Here is an 11,026-nt window from a genome sequence, read left to right as displayed (position 1 = left end):
CTTTGTTCTTTTGTTTCCCTTGCCTGGGGAAACCAGGTATTCAAAAAGATACTGCTAAGACTGATGTCAAAAAGTATACTGCCTATATTTTCTTCTAAGAGTTTTATGGTTTAAGGTCTTACATTCAAGTCTTTAATACGTTTTGAGTTAATTTTTGTGTATGCTGTAAGATAATGGTCTACTTTCATTCTTTTGCACGTGGCTGTCCAGTTTTCCCAACACAATTTATTGAAGAGACTTTCTTTTCTCCATTGCATGATCTTGGTTCCTTGTCAAAGATTAGCTGTCCATAGACATATGGTTTTATTTCTGGGGTCCCAATTCTGTTCCACTGATCTGTGTGTCTGTTTTTCTGCCAGTATCAAGCTATTTTGATTATTATAGCTTTGTAGTATATTATTGTGAAGCTCTATTTCTGTGAAGAATATCATTGGGATTCTGATTGAGATTGCATTGAATCTGTAGATTGCTTAATGTAATATGGACACTTTAACTATATTAATTCTTCTAATCTATGAGCGTGGAACATCTTTCCATTTCTCTGTGTCTTCTTCAATTTCTTTCAATAATGTCTCATATTTTTCAGTGTATAGGTCTTTCACCTCCTTGGTTACATTTATTCCTAGATATGTTATTCTTCTTGTTGCAATTGTAAATGGGGTTGTATTCTCGCGTTTTCTTTCTGCTAGGTCGTTATTAGAGTACAGAAATGCAACTGACTTTTGTAAGTTGATTTTTTTGTGTGTGTGTGAGGAGGACTAGCCCTGAGCTAACGTCTGATGCCAATCCTCCCCTTTTTTCTTGAGGAAGATTGGCCCTGAGCTAACATCCATACCCATCTTCATCTACTTTATATGGGACGCCGCCACAGCATAGCTTGACATGTGGTATGTCGGTGCGCGCCCGGCATCCGAACCTGCGAATCCCTGTCCACTGAAGTGGAGCACAAGCACTTAACCGCTTGCATCACCGGGTTGGCCCTGTAAGTTGATTTTGTACCCAGCAACTGTGCTGTAGTTGTTGATTATTTCTAATAGTTTTCTGATGGAATCTTTAGGGTTTTCTATATCTAGAATCATATCATCCACAAACAATGAGAGTTTTACTTCTTCCTTTCCAATTTGGATCTCTTTTATTTCTTTTTCTTGTCTAATTGCTCGGGCTAAAACTTCCAATACTATACTGAATAAGAGTCGTGAGAGTGGGCACCCTTGTCTTGTTCTTTTTCTCAGAGGAATGGCTTTCAGTTTTTCATCGTTAAGTATGATGTTGGCTCTGGGTTTGTCATATATGGCCTTTATTATGTTGAAGTACTTTCCTTCTACACCCATTTTCATCAGAGTTTTTAATCATAAATGGATGTTGGATCTTGTCAAATGCTTTCTCTGCATCTATTGAGATGATCATGTGATTTTTAGTCTTCATTTTGTTAAAGTAGGGTATCACATTGATTGATTTGCAGATGTTGAACCATCCCTGCATCCTCAGAATAAATCCCAATGGGTCATGGCATATGATCCTTTTAATGTACTGTTGTATTCAATTTTCTAATATTTTGTTGAGGATTTTTGCATCTATGTTCATCAGTGATATTGGCCTATAATTTTCCTTTTTTGTGTGTCTTGTTCTTGCCTGGTTTTGGCAACAGGGTAATGTTGGCATCATAGAATGAGTTAGGAAGCATCCCATCCTCTTCAATATTTCAGAATGGTTTGAGGATAGGTATTAAACCTTCTTTGAATGTGTGGTAGAATTCACCAGGGAAGCCATCTGGTCCTGGACTTTTGTTTTGGGGGAGGTTTTTGATTATTGTTTCAATCTCTTTACTTGTGATTAGTCTATTCATATTCTCTATTTCTTCTTGATTCAGTTTGGGAAGCTTGTGTAGTCCAAGAATTTATCCATTTCTTCTAGGTTATCTGTGTATTGTATGTATTGTTGGCATACAGCTTTTCATAGTATTCTCTTATAATCCTTTATATTTCTGTGGTATCTATTGTAATTTTTCCTCTTTCATTTCTGATTTTATTTATTCAGGTCTTCTCTCTTTTTTCCTTAGTGAGTCTGGCTAAGGGTTTGTCAGTTTTCTTTATCTTCTCAAAGAACCAGCTCTTAGTTTCATCGATCCTTTCTATTGGTTTTTTAGTCTCTATTTCATTTATTTCTGCTCTGATTTTTATTATTTCCCTCCTTCTACTGACTTTGGGCTTTGTTTTTTCTTCTCTTTCTGGTTCTTTTAGGTGTAGTTTCAGATTACTTATTTGAGATTTTTTTTATTTGTTGAGGTAGGCCTGTATTGCTATAGATTTCCCTCTTAGTATTGCTTTTGTTGCATACCATAAGAGTTGGGATGTTGTGTTTTCATTTTCACTTGTCTCCAGGTATTTTTTGATTTCTCCTTTGATTTCTTCATTGATCCAATTGTTGTTCAGTAGCATGTTGTTTAGTCTCCACATATTTGTGACTTCTCTCGCTTTTTTCTTGTACTTGATTTCTAGTTTCATAGCATTGTGGTTGGAAAAGATGCTTGATGTGATTTCAATCTTCTTAAATTTATTGAGGCTTGCCTTGTTTCCCAACATATGGCCCATCTTTGAGAATATTTCATGTGCACTTGAGAAGAATGTGTATTCTTCTGTTTTGGGATGAAATGTCCTATATATATCTATTAAGTCCATTTGGTCTTTAATTTAAGGTCACTGTTACCCTGTTGACTTTCTGTCTAGCTGATCTATCCATTGACATAACTGGGGTGTTAAGGTCCCCTACTATTTTTGTGTTGGTGTGAATTTCTCCCTTTAGTTCTGTTAATAGTTGCTTTATATACTTTGGTTCTCCTGTGTTGGATGCATATATATTAATGAATGTCATGTCTTCCTGGTGAAATGTCCCTTTCATCATTATATAATGCTCATGTTTGTCTCTCATTATCTTTTTTATCTTGAAGTCTGCTTTGTCTGGTATAAGTATGGCTATACCTGCTTTCTTTTGCTTACCATTTCCTTGAAGTATCACCTTCCATCCCTTCACTCTGAGCCTATGTTTGTCTTTAGAGCTGAGATGTGTTTCCTGGAGGCAGCATATTGTTGGGTCTTGTTTTGTAATCCAGCCAGCCACTCTGTGTCTCTTGATTGGAGAATTCAATCCATTTACATTTAGAGTGATTATTGATATATGAGGGCTTAGTACTGCCATTTTTTCTCTTGTTTTCTGCTTGTTCTATATTTCCATTGTTTCTTTTTCCTTGTATCTATCTGCCGTTTCCGTTTAGTGGTTTACTGTGATGGTTTTCTCTTTATTTACGATTTGTGACTCTGCTCTTACTTTTTGATTTGTGGTTACCATGAAGTTTGTATAAAAGATCTCATAGATTAGATAGTCCTTTTTCTTATAGCCTCTTATCTCCATTAACCTATGCAGGTCCCATCCTTTTCCTCTTTTCCTTCTATGTTTTTGTTGTCACAAATTATTCTTATTTGTGTTATGAGTTTGTGACCAAATTCAATTGTTTATAGTTATTTTTGATGCTTTCTTTCTTTTCATCCTTTATGTTTATCCTTATGTTTAGAATGCACCCCACTGGGGGTCAGGGGGTTTGCTCCCCTAGTTTCACAGCTTCCCAGGTATTCGTTTTATCCTTTTATCCTAATTATGTTATAATTAAGTGTTTGCTAACCTGTTCTGAAATAAAGCTGCAATTTTCTGATTTTGTCTGTCCATTTATCTCCTTTCTCAAAGCTTCATAAACCTTAGCCTTTTGTTTCAGGTAGGAGGGCTTCCTTCAACATTTCTTGTAGGGCAGATCCAGTGGCAATGAAGTCCTTGAGCTTTTGTTTGTCTGGGAAAGTGTTTATTTCTCCATCATATCAGAAGGATAATTTCACTGGATAGAGTATTCTTGGCTAATAGTTTTTGTCTTTCAGTATTTTGAATATATCATTCTACTCTACCTCGCCTGTAAGGTTTCTGCTGAGAAATTTGCTGAAAGCCTGATGGCAGCTCCTTTGTAGATTATTTTCTTCTGTCTTGGTGCCCTTAATATTTTTTCTTTGTCATTGACTTTTGACAGTTCTAATATTATATGCCTTGGAGAAGGTGTTTTGGCACTGATGTAATTAGGAGTTCTATTAGCTTCACGTACTTATATGTCCAGTTCCTCCCCCAGGTTTAGGAAATTCTCAGCTGTTATTTCTTTGAATAAGCTCTCTGCTCCTTTCTCTCTCTCTTCTTCCACTGGGATGCCTGTAATGCTTATGTTACTTTTCTTAATTGAGTTGGATATTTCTTGAAGAATTTCTACATTTTTATAAAATCTTAGCTCTCTCTCTGCCTCCTGAATCATTTCTATGTTTCTATCTTCAAAGTCACTAATTCTGTCCTCTGTAAGGTCTGCACTACTTTTTATGCTTTCTACATTAATTTTTATCTCATTAATTGTGTTTTTCATCTCCACAATTTCTGTTTGGTTTTTTGCGTGTGTGTGTGTGAGGAAGGCCAGCCCTGAGCTAACATCCATGCTAATCCTCCTCTTTTTGCTGAGGAAGACCAGCTCTGAGCTAACATCTATTGCCAATCCTCCTCCTTTTTTTTCCCCCAAAACCCCAGTAGATAGTTGTATGTCATAGTTGCACATCCTTCTAGTTGCTGTATGTGGGATGCGGCCTCAGCACAGCCAGAGAAGCAGTGCATTGGTGCGCACCCAGGATCCGAACCCAGGCCGCCAGTAGCAGAGCGCACGCACTTAACCACTGAGCCATGGGGCCAGCCCTCTGTTTGGTTTTTTTTAGAGTTTCAATCTCTTTGGTGAAGTGTTCCTTCTATTCATTAATTTTATTCCTGAGCTCATTGAACTGTCTTTCTGGGTTTTCTTGTAACTCACTGAGTTTCTTTATGACTGCTATTTTGAATTCTCTGTCAGTTAGAGTGTATACTTCTGTGACTTCAGATTTAGTTTCTGGAGAGTTGTCATTTTCCTTCTGTTCTGCCATGTTACTGTAGTTCTTCATGGAGTTTGATGAAGTGATCCTCTGTTGGTGTATTTATGTTACTAATCACCCTCTCTTATTTGAGTATGGCTTTGGTTACTTTGGTTCTGATTGCCTAGGTTTCATGTTCCTCCACTGGTTCTTTGCAGCTTCAGATGCTGTTGTCCCATGTTCAACCTGTGTGGCTGTTCCACAGTTGTCTGGGAGTGCTAGTTGTACTGCTGCCAGGGGTGCTGTGTTTATGCTGTGTTCATGCTGTCACTAATAGGGGCCCAGGGACCCAGGGACTTGTAAGCAGCCCCTGCACTGGTGGAGTTGGTTTCAGGGGTGCTGCCACCAGGGGCTGGATGCTCCCACCCTGTCTGCTTGCAGTTGTGCATGTCGGGCTGCTGCCTCTGCCACCACTCCACTGACAGTTGTGGGGCAGGGCCACTGCCACATTGCTGCCTGCCCTCAGCCATTTGCATGCATGCTGGCCCACTGCCACCATTGGTGCCATGAGGGGGTTTGTGCACGCCCATAGGGCCACTGCCAGCTGCTGCATTGGTATTTGTGTGCATGTCAGGCTGCAGCCACCACCCCCTCCCAATAGTCAGGTGCACGGGGCTGGGCTGCCCTCGCCTCCACTCACAATCCTGCAATCTCCATGTCCTGGATTGCTGCCACCAGGGGTGGGGATGGGGGCTGCTCCCCTAGTTTCACTGCTTCCTAGGGATCCAGTCCACTCACCTTCAGATGTATAGGTGCCTGGATCTCTTAGGCATCCTGCTGTACTGGGTAGGGAAGCCTCTTTTGGTCAATGGATCTACTTGGTTGTAATTTAGAAGGGAGAGGTAAAGGGAAACTCTCACTCCACCATGATGCTGACGTCACTCCTCAAAATTATTTTTAATGCTTTATCAGGTATGGATAAATTAATTCCTCTTTTGGGTTTATTAAAGGCAAGGAAAAAAATTACTCACTATAGAAAAAAGTTTTTGAACCACAAAATAAGACCTTAAATTGTTTCTTTGAAGACAAGAGATTTATAAATTCAGAGTCAATGCTCTGTATGTATTAAGATTCTGAGAGATGGATGAATCAGATGCTTTCTGTCTTTTGTAAATTGGAACAAGAGGGATTCTGAAACAGGAGGTTTGATACATGTTCATCCCATTCAAGACCTGAGCCCTAGAGAATCCCTGGGATTTCAACCTCAGCCAAAAGTACACAAATGACCAGCACATCCTGCTAAGGACATGAGTCCAGAGAGCCTGTGTGCCTTGAGATAAATAATATCTACCCCCACCCACCACTCTTCTATACCCTTAGTTCCAAGAGTCAGTATTCATGATATTAAAACTACAATAACAGTCACATAGACATGAACAGAAAACAATTAATTGTGTGAAAAGTAGCACTCTCACCTTAACTGAGAGAAATCTCAATGGAAAGAAAGCCAAATTCTGAGGCACACTTTGTTAGCGTTTAGGATAAGTAAACATTCCTTATTGGCAGAGACAGTCAGACTCAGTTTGATAATTTACTTTGAGAATGAGGTGATTAATTTTGTTTGGCTTGTTCCTTTACGTTGCGTAAGTGTAATAGCTGAAATTTACTGCCAGACACTGTGCTGACCATTTTCCAGTATTCATTGATCCTTCCACAAATCCTACGCGTATCAACCTTATTTGGCCGATGAGTAAACTGAAGATGAAGGGCAAGCAACTTGCTGACGTCCCCAAAATAGTTGCATGGCTGAGTCTGAACCCTGGTAGTTTGAGCCCAAAGTTGGCCTCCTCCTTCCTAGTCAATAAATGAATACATGCTAGATCCAAACAGCAGTTCAGAATTCAAAACAATCCTACAACTACCCTATTAGGATTCTGATGGGGACTGCTTGAATTTGTAGAGTACTTTGAGAACTCTTCACAGCATTAAATGTTCTCATTATTTCCTTGAAAACTAGGTGTGTGCCTTCATTTCTTTAGATCCCTTTTTATCCACGAGTAGGCTTTTGTGGTGTTATCTTTAAAAGTGTGCATATTTCCAATAGGTATATTTCAATACATTTTTGTTGTTGCTATTGTTAGTATTGTTCATTTATCATTATTTCCATTATGTTATGTATGGGTCATAGTTGGTTTGTCAATAGTGACTGATATTTATACGCTGATCTTATATTCGGCTAACTTGATGAATTCTTATGAATTCCAATAATTTTTTCAATAGATTGTCTTTGATATCCCTTATCAAATCAACTATCTATAAGTAGTGACTGATGCATTGATTTTTCTTGTTCCAGTATGGATTTTTTTCCTTGTTTGAAGACGAAATTTGAACAACACATATCCCTCCTTGTTTTAGTAGTCTTTATTTTCTGGAGAAGTTTTAGATCCACAGCAAAATTGAGCAAATTGCACAGAAAGTTCCCACATAGTCCCTCCCCCACACAGGCACAGCCTCCCTCACTATCAACATCCCCCATCAGATGGTTCATGTGTTCCGGTGATGAACCTACATTGACATATCATTGTCACCCAAAGCCCATAGCTGACATTGTGTTCATTCTCAATGTTTTACATTCTATGGGATTCGACAAATCTATAATGACAATATCATTGTTATGGTATCATACAAAATAGTTTCACTGCCCTGAAAATCCTCTGTGCTCTGCTTATTCATGCCTCTCTCCTCCCTAACCTATGGAAACCACTGATCTTTTACTGTCTCTGCAGTTTTACCTTTTGTAGGATGTCATATATCTGGAAACATACAGTGTGGAGCCTTTTTCAGATTGCTTTTTTCACTTATTAATATTCATTTGGATTCTTCCATGTCTTTGCATGGCTTGATAGCCCATTTATTCTTGGTGCTGAATAATATTCTTTTGTCTTACGTACCACAGTGTTTATCCATTCAACGACTGAAGGACATCTTGGTTGCTTCCAAGTTTTGGCAATTATGAATAAAGCTGCTATAAACATCCTTGTTCAGGTTTTCCTGTGGACATACATCGTCAACTCCTTTGGGTAAGTACCACAGAGCACAGTTGCCGTATCTTAGGGTAAGAGTATGCTTAGTTTTACAAAAAGTTGCTGAACTGCCCTCCATGGTAGGGCACTATTTTGCACTGCAACTGCATGAGAGTTTCTGGTATTCCACATCCATGCCAGTATTTGGTGTTGTCATTATATGATCTTTTTAAAAAAAAAAAGAATTGAAGAGAGACAAAAGAAGAACTACGATGAGGAGTCTTCGACTAGAAGAATTCATTTGATCAGAAATTCAGGTGCAAGGGGCAGCTGAGATAGAACTTGACTTGCACCCGCCTTCATTCCATCTGATATGCCACCACTGCCAGGCATCCCAGCTGAAAGTATCACTTTGTTACTTTGCCATTCACAGACTATCAATGCTTTCTGGTAGAATTTCTGGCTTTCAAATGTGGAGCTATGAGCAGATTTCTTACTTCCTACCATTCAGTTGCCTCAACCGTAAAATGGAAATTGCAATCGTTTCTACCTTTTAAATTTTTAGCAAGGATTAAATATAATAAATTGTATTTCCACTGTGTCTGGTCATATTTAGCAATCAAAAATGTTGCTACTCTCTTTACTACCACTATTGTTATTAGCTACAGATGGTTTTGCAACCCAAGGACCTGTATGGAAAATGACAACTTTATAGACCTTTATAAACCACTGAAAACTGCTTTTACTTTACATTCCCCAAAAAATCTAGAGATAATAATGTTAACATATGAGATAAAAGCCCTAAGTTTGAAAATAAAGCACTGTGTTTGTCCATTTTACTTGATATTTTTCTGACTCCTTCTTGAAAGAGTTTTTTTTGAGATATAATTTGCATATAACTTCTTTGCAAGCATATTCTACATTTCGTTGGCCTAATCATCTCCTCAATACCCACTGCCAATTCATGTTTACCTCTTTTCAAAATTTAACAAAACATGAATGGCAAACAACTATAGCACTTATTCGATGCGGGGCACTGGTGACAGCCTTTTTTTTTTTTTTTTTAATTGATGTTTTAATGGTTTCTAACATTGTGAAATTTGGGGTTGTACATTTTTGTTTGTCCATCACCACATATATGACTCCCTTCACCCCTTGTGCCCACCCCCCACCCCCACTGCCCTGGTAACCACAGTCCAGTTTTCTCTGTCCATGTGTTGGTTTATATTCCACATATGAGTGAGATCATACAGTGTTTGTCTTTCTCTTTCTGGCTTATTCCACTTAACATAATACGCTCCAGGCCCATCCATGTTGTTGCAAATGGGACGATTTTGTCTTTTTTTATGGCTGAGTAGTATTCCATTGTAAATATATACCACATTTTCTTAATCCAATTGTCAGTCGAGGGACACTTAGGTTGCTTCCACTTCTTGGCTATGGTGAATAATGCTGCAATGAACATAGGGGTGCATAAGCCTCTTTGGATTGTTGATTTCAGGTGCGTTGGATAGATTCCCAGTAGTGGGATGGCTGGATCATAGGGCATCTCTATTTTTAATTCTTTGAGGAATCTCCATACCGTTTTCCATAGAGGTGGTGACAGCCTTTTTTAATCTTCACAACAACAACCCAATGAGTAAGGTGATGATAAAACCTAATGGCCAAACTGGGGGACTTTGGAGGGTGAAAGAAGTCACTAAATGGAGAGAATGCCAGAACAACAACATACGCCAGGATTCTCCTGAGCAAACTGAGATGTGTGGTCTCTCTCTCCAAGAGGTGGGCATATCATTTTTCCCCAGCTGCAGACAATGAGACAAGAGAGGTCAAGTAACTTGACCAAGGGCACACAGCTAGTGGATGGCAGAGCCTGGATAAGGAGCCAGATGTTGTGATTTTAGAGACAGCTCTCAACACTATTGATATCTTGAGTTTGAGTTATGGACCTTCACTTTGTGGCTCAGATGGATCCTTGAGACCTTGACTCCCATGCAGGCCCCACATTTTCTGCTTGAGGCCTTTGTTCCCCTTCCCCACTGTCCTAGCGTCAGTCCCACTGAATTGAAACTCTTTGTTCATTCCCAATGCCACACCAAAGAAGCCCACTTCTTGTGCCCTTTCCTGGCCCCTGACTCTCCAGAGATCTCTTCCTTCCAAGGACCCCATGGCTTTCCATGGTCAGCTCTCTCCTGACATCCCAAGACCTGATCCCATGGTCCCCTCCTGCATGTTCATGCTCCTTGAGGTCACAGCGTGTACACCTCTTCTCTTTGTGTGATGACGGGGATACAATAGGGGCTTACTTAATTGTTGTGTTACTGCTTTTCAGGCCAGATTTTGAATTTTTACAAAGAATTCACCAATTATACTTCATGTTTTACTATGAGGTCTAATTAGAAAAAGAAGCTCATCTAAATTTGAATCTTTAGTAATGGCGGGGATCAAATCTAACACTAAAACCAGACTCAACGTGACATCCTGGTGCTAACATCACCTTCTTTCTGTTCCTGGGTGAGGACTTGGAGTCTCAACAGGGAGGGGACAGGTGAGGAGAGAGGGAAGTTGGAGCCCATGCCATCAGGGACTGGGTCACCGCAGTCTTCTTGTTCCCCATAAAGAGCCATTACTTTGATCCAATCTAAACCAGATCCACCTAATGACTTGGGACAGTGAGCCGGATTTGGAAGCTGAACAAGGACCAGGTCAATGCCAGCTAATTCTCCTTGGTTTACTCACAAAAATCCTGAACTTTACACACCTTGACATTTCCACAAAATGTGTGGTTAAATGTTTAATCCCCATACATATGTGACAGTTCATATGTTTCATTAGATAACTACACCAATATCTTCTCTGTTAGTAATTTTCCCTCCACTGCACGCCCACATTTTCTTACTAACCATCAGCATCCACAGTTGTGAAACTTTAGTCCTTCAGGGTATTACAAGGGGGTCTGTGGGGACCTGATATAAAGTATTTCCACTGGTAGAGCAGTGATTCTCATCTGGGGCTGATTTACTCTCTCCTTCCACCCACCACTGTTGACGATATCAGTGCCCAGAGATGTTTGTGGTGTCTCCACAG

Source organism: Diceros bicornis, chromosome 31 (assembly GCF_020826845.1).
Source record: "Diceros bicornis minor isolate mBicDic1 chromosome 31, mDicBic1.mat.cur, whole genome shotgun sequence".
Taxonomy (NCBI): domain Eukaryota; kingdom Metazoa; phylum Chordata; class Mammalia; order Perissodactyla; family Rhinocerotidae; genus Diceros; species Diceros bicornis.
The sequence above is the reverse complement of the archived record's forward strand: the minus strand, read 5'-3'. Positions refer to the sequence as shown.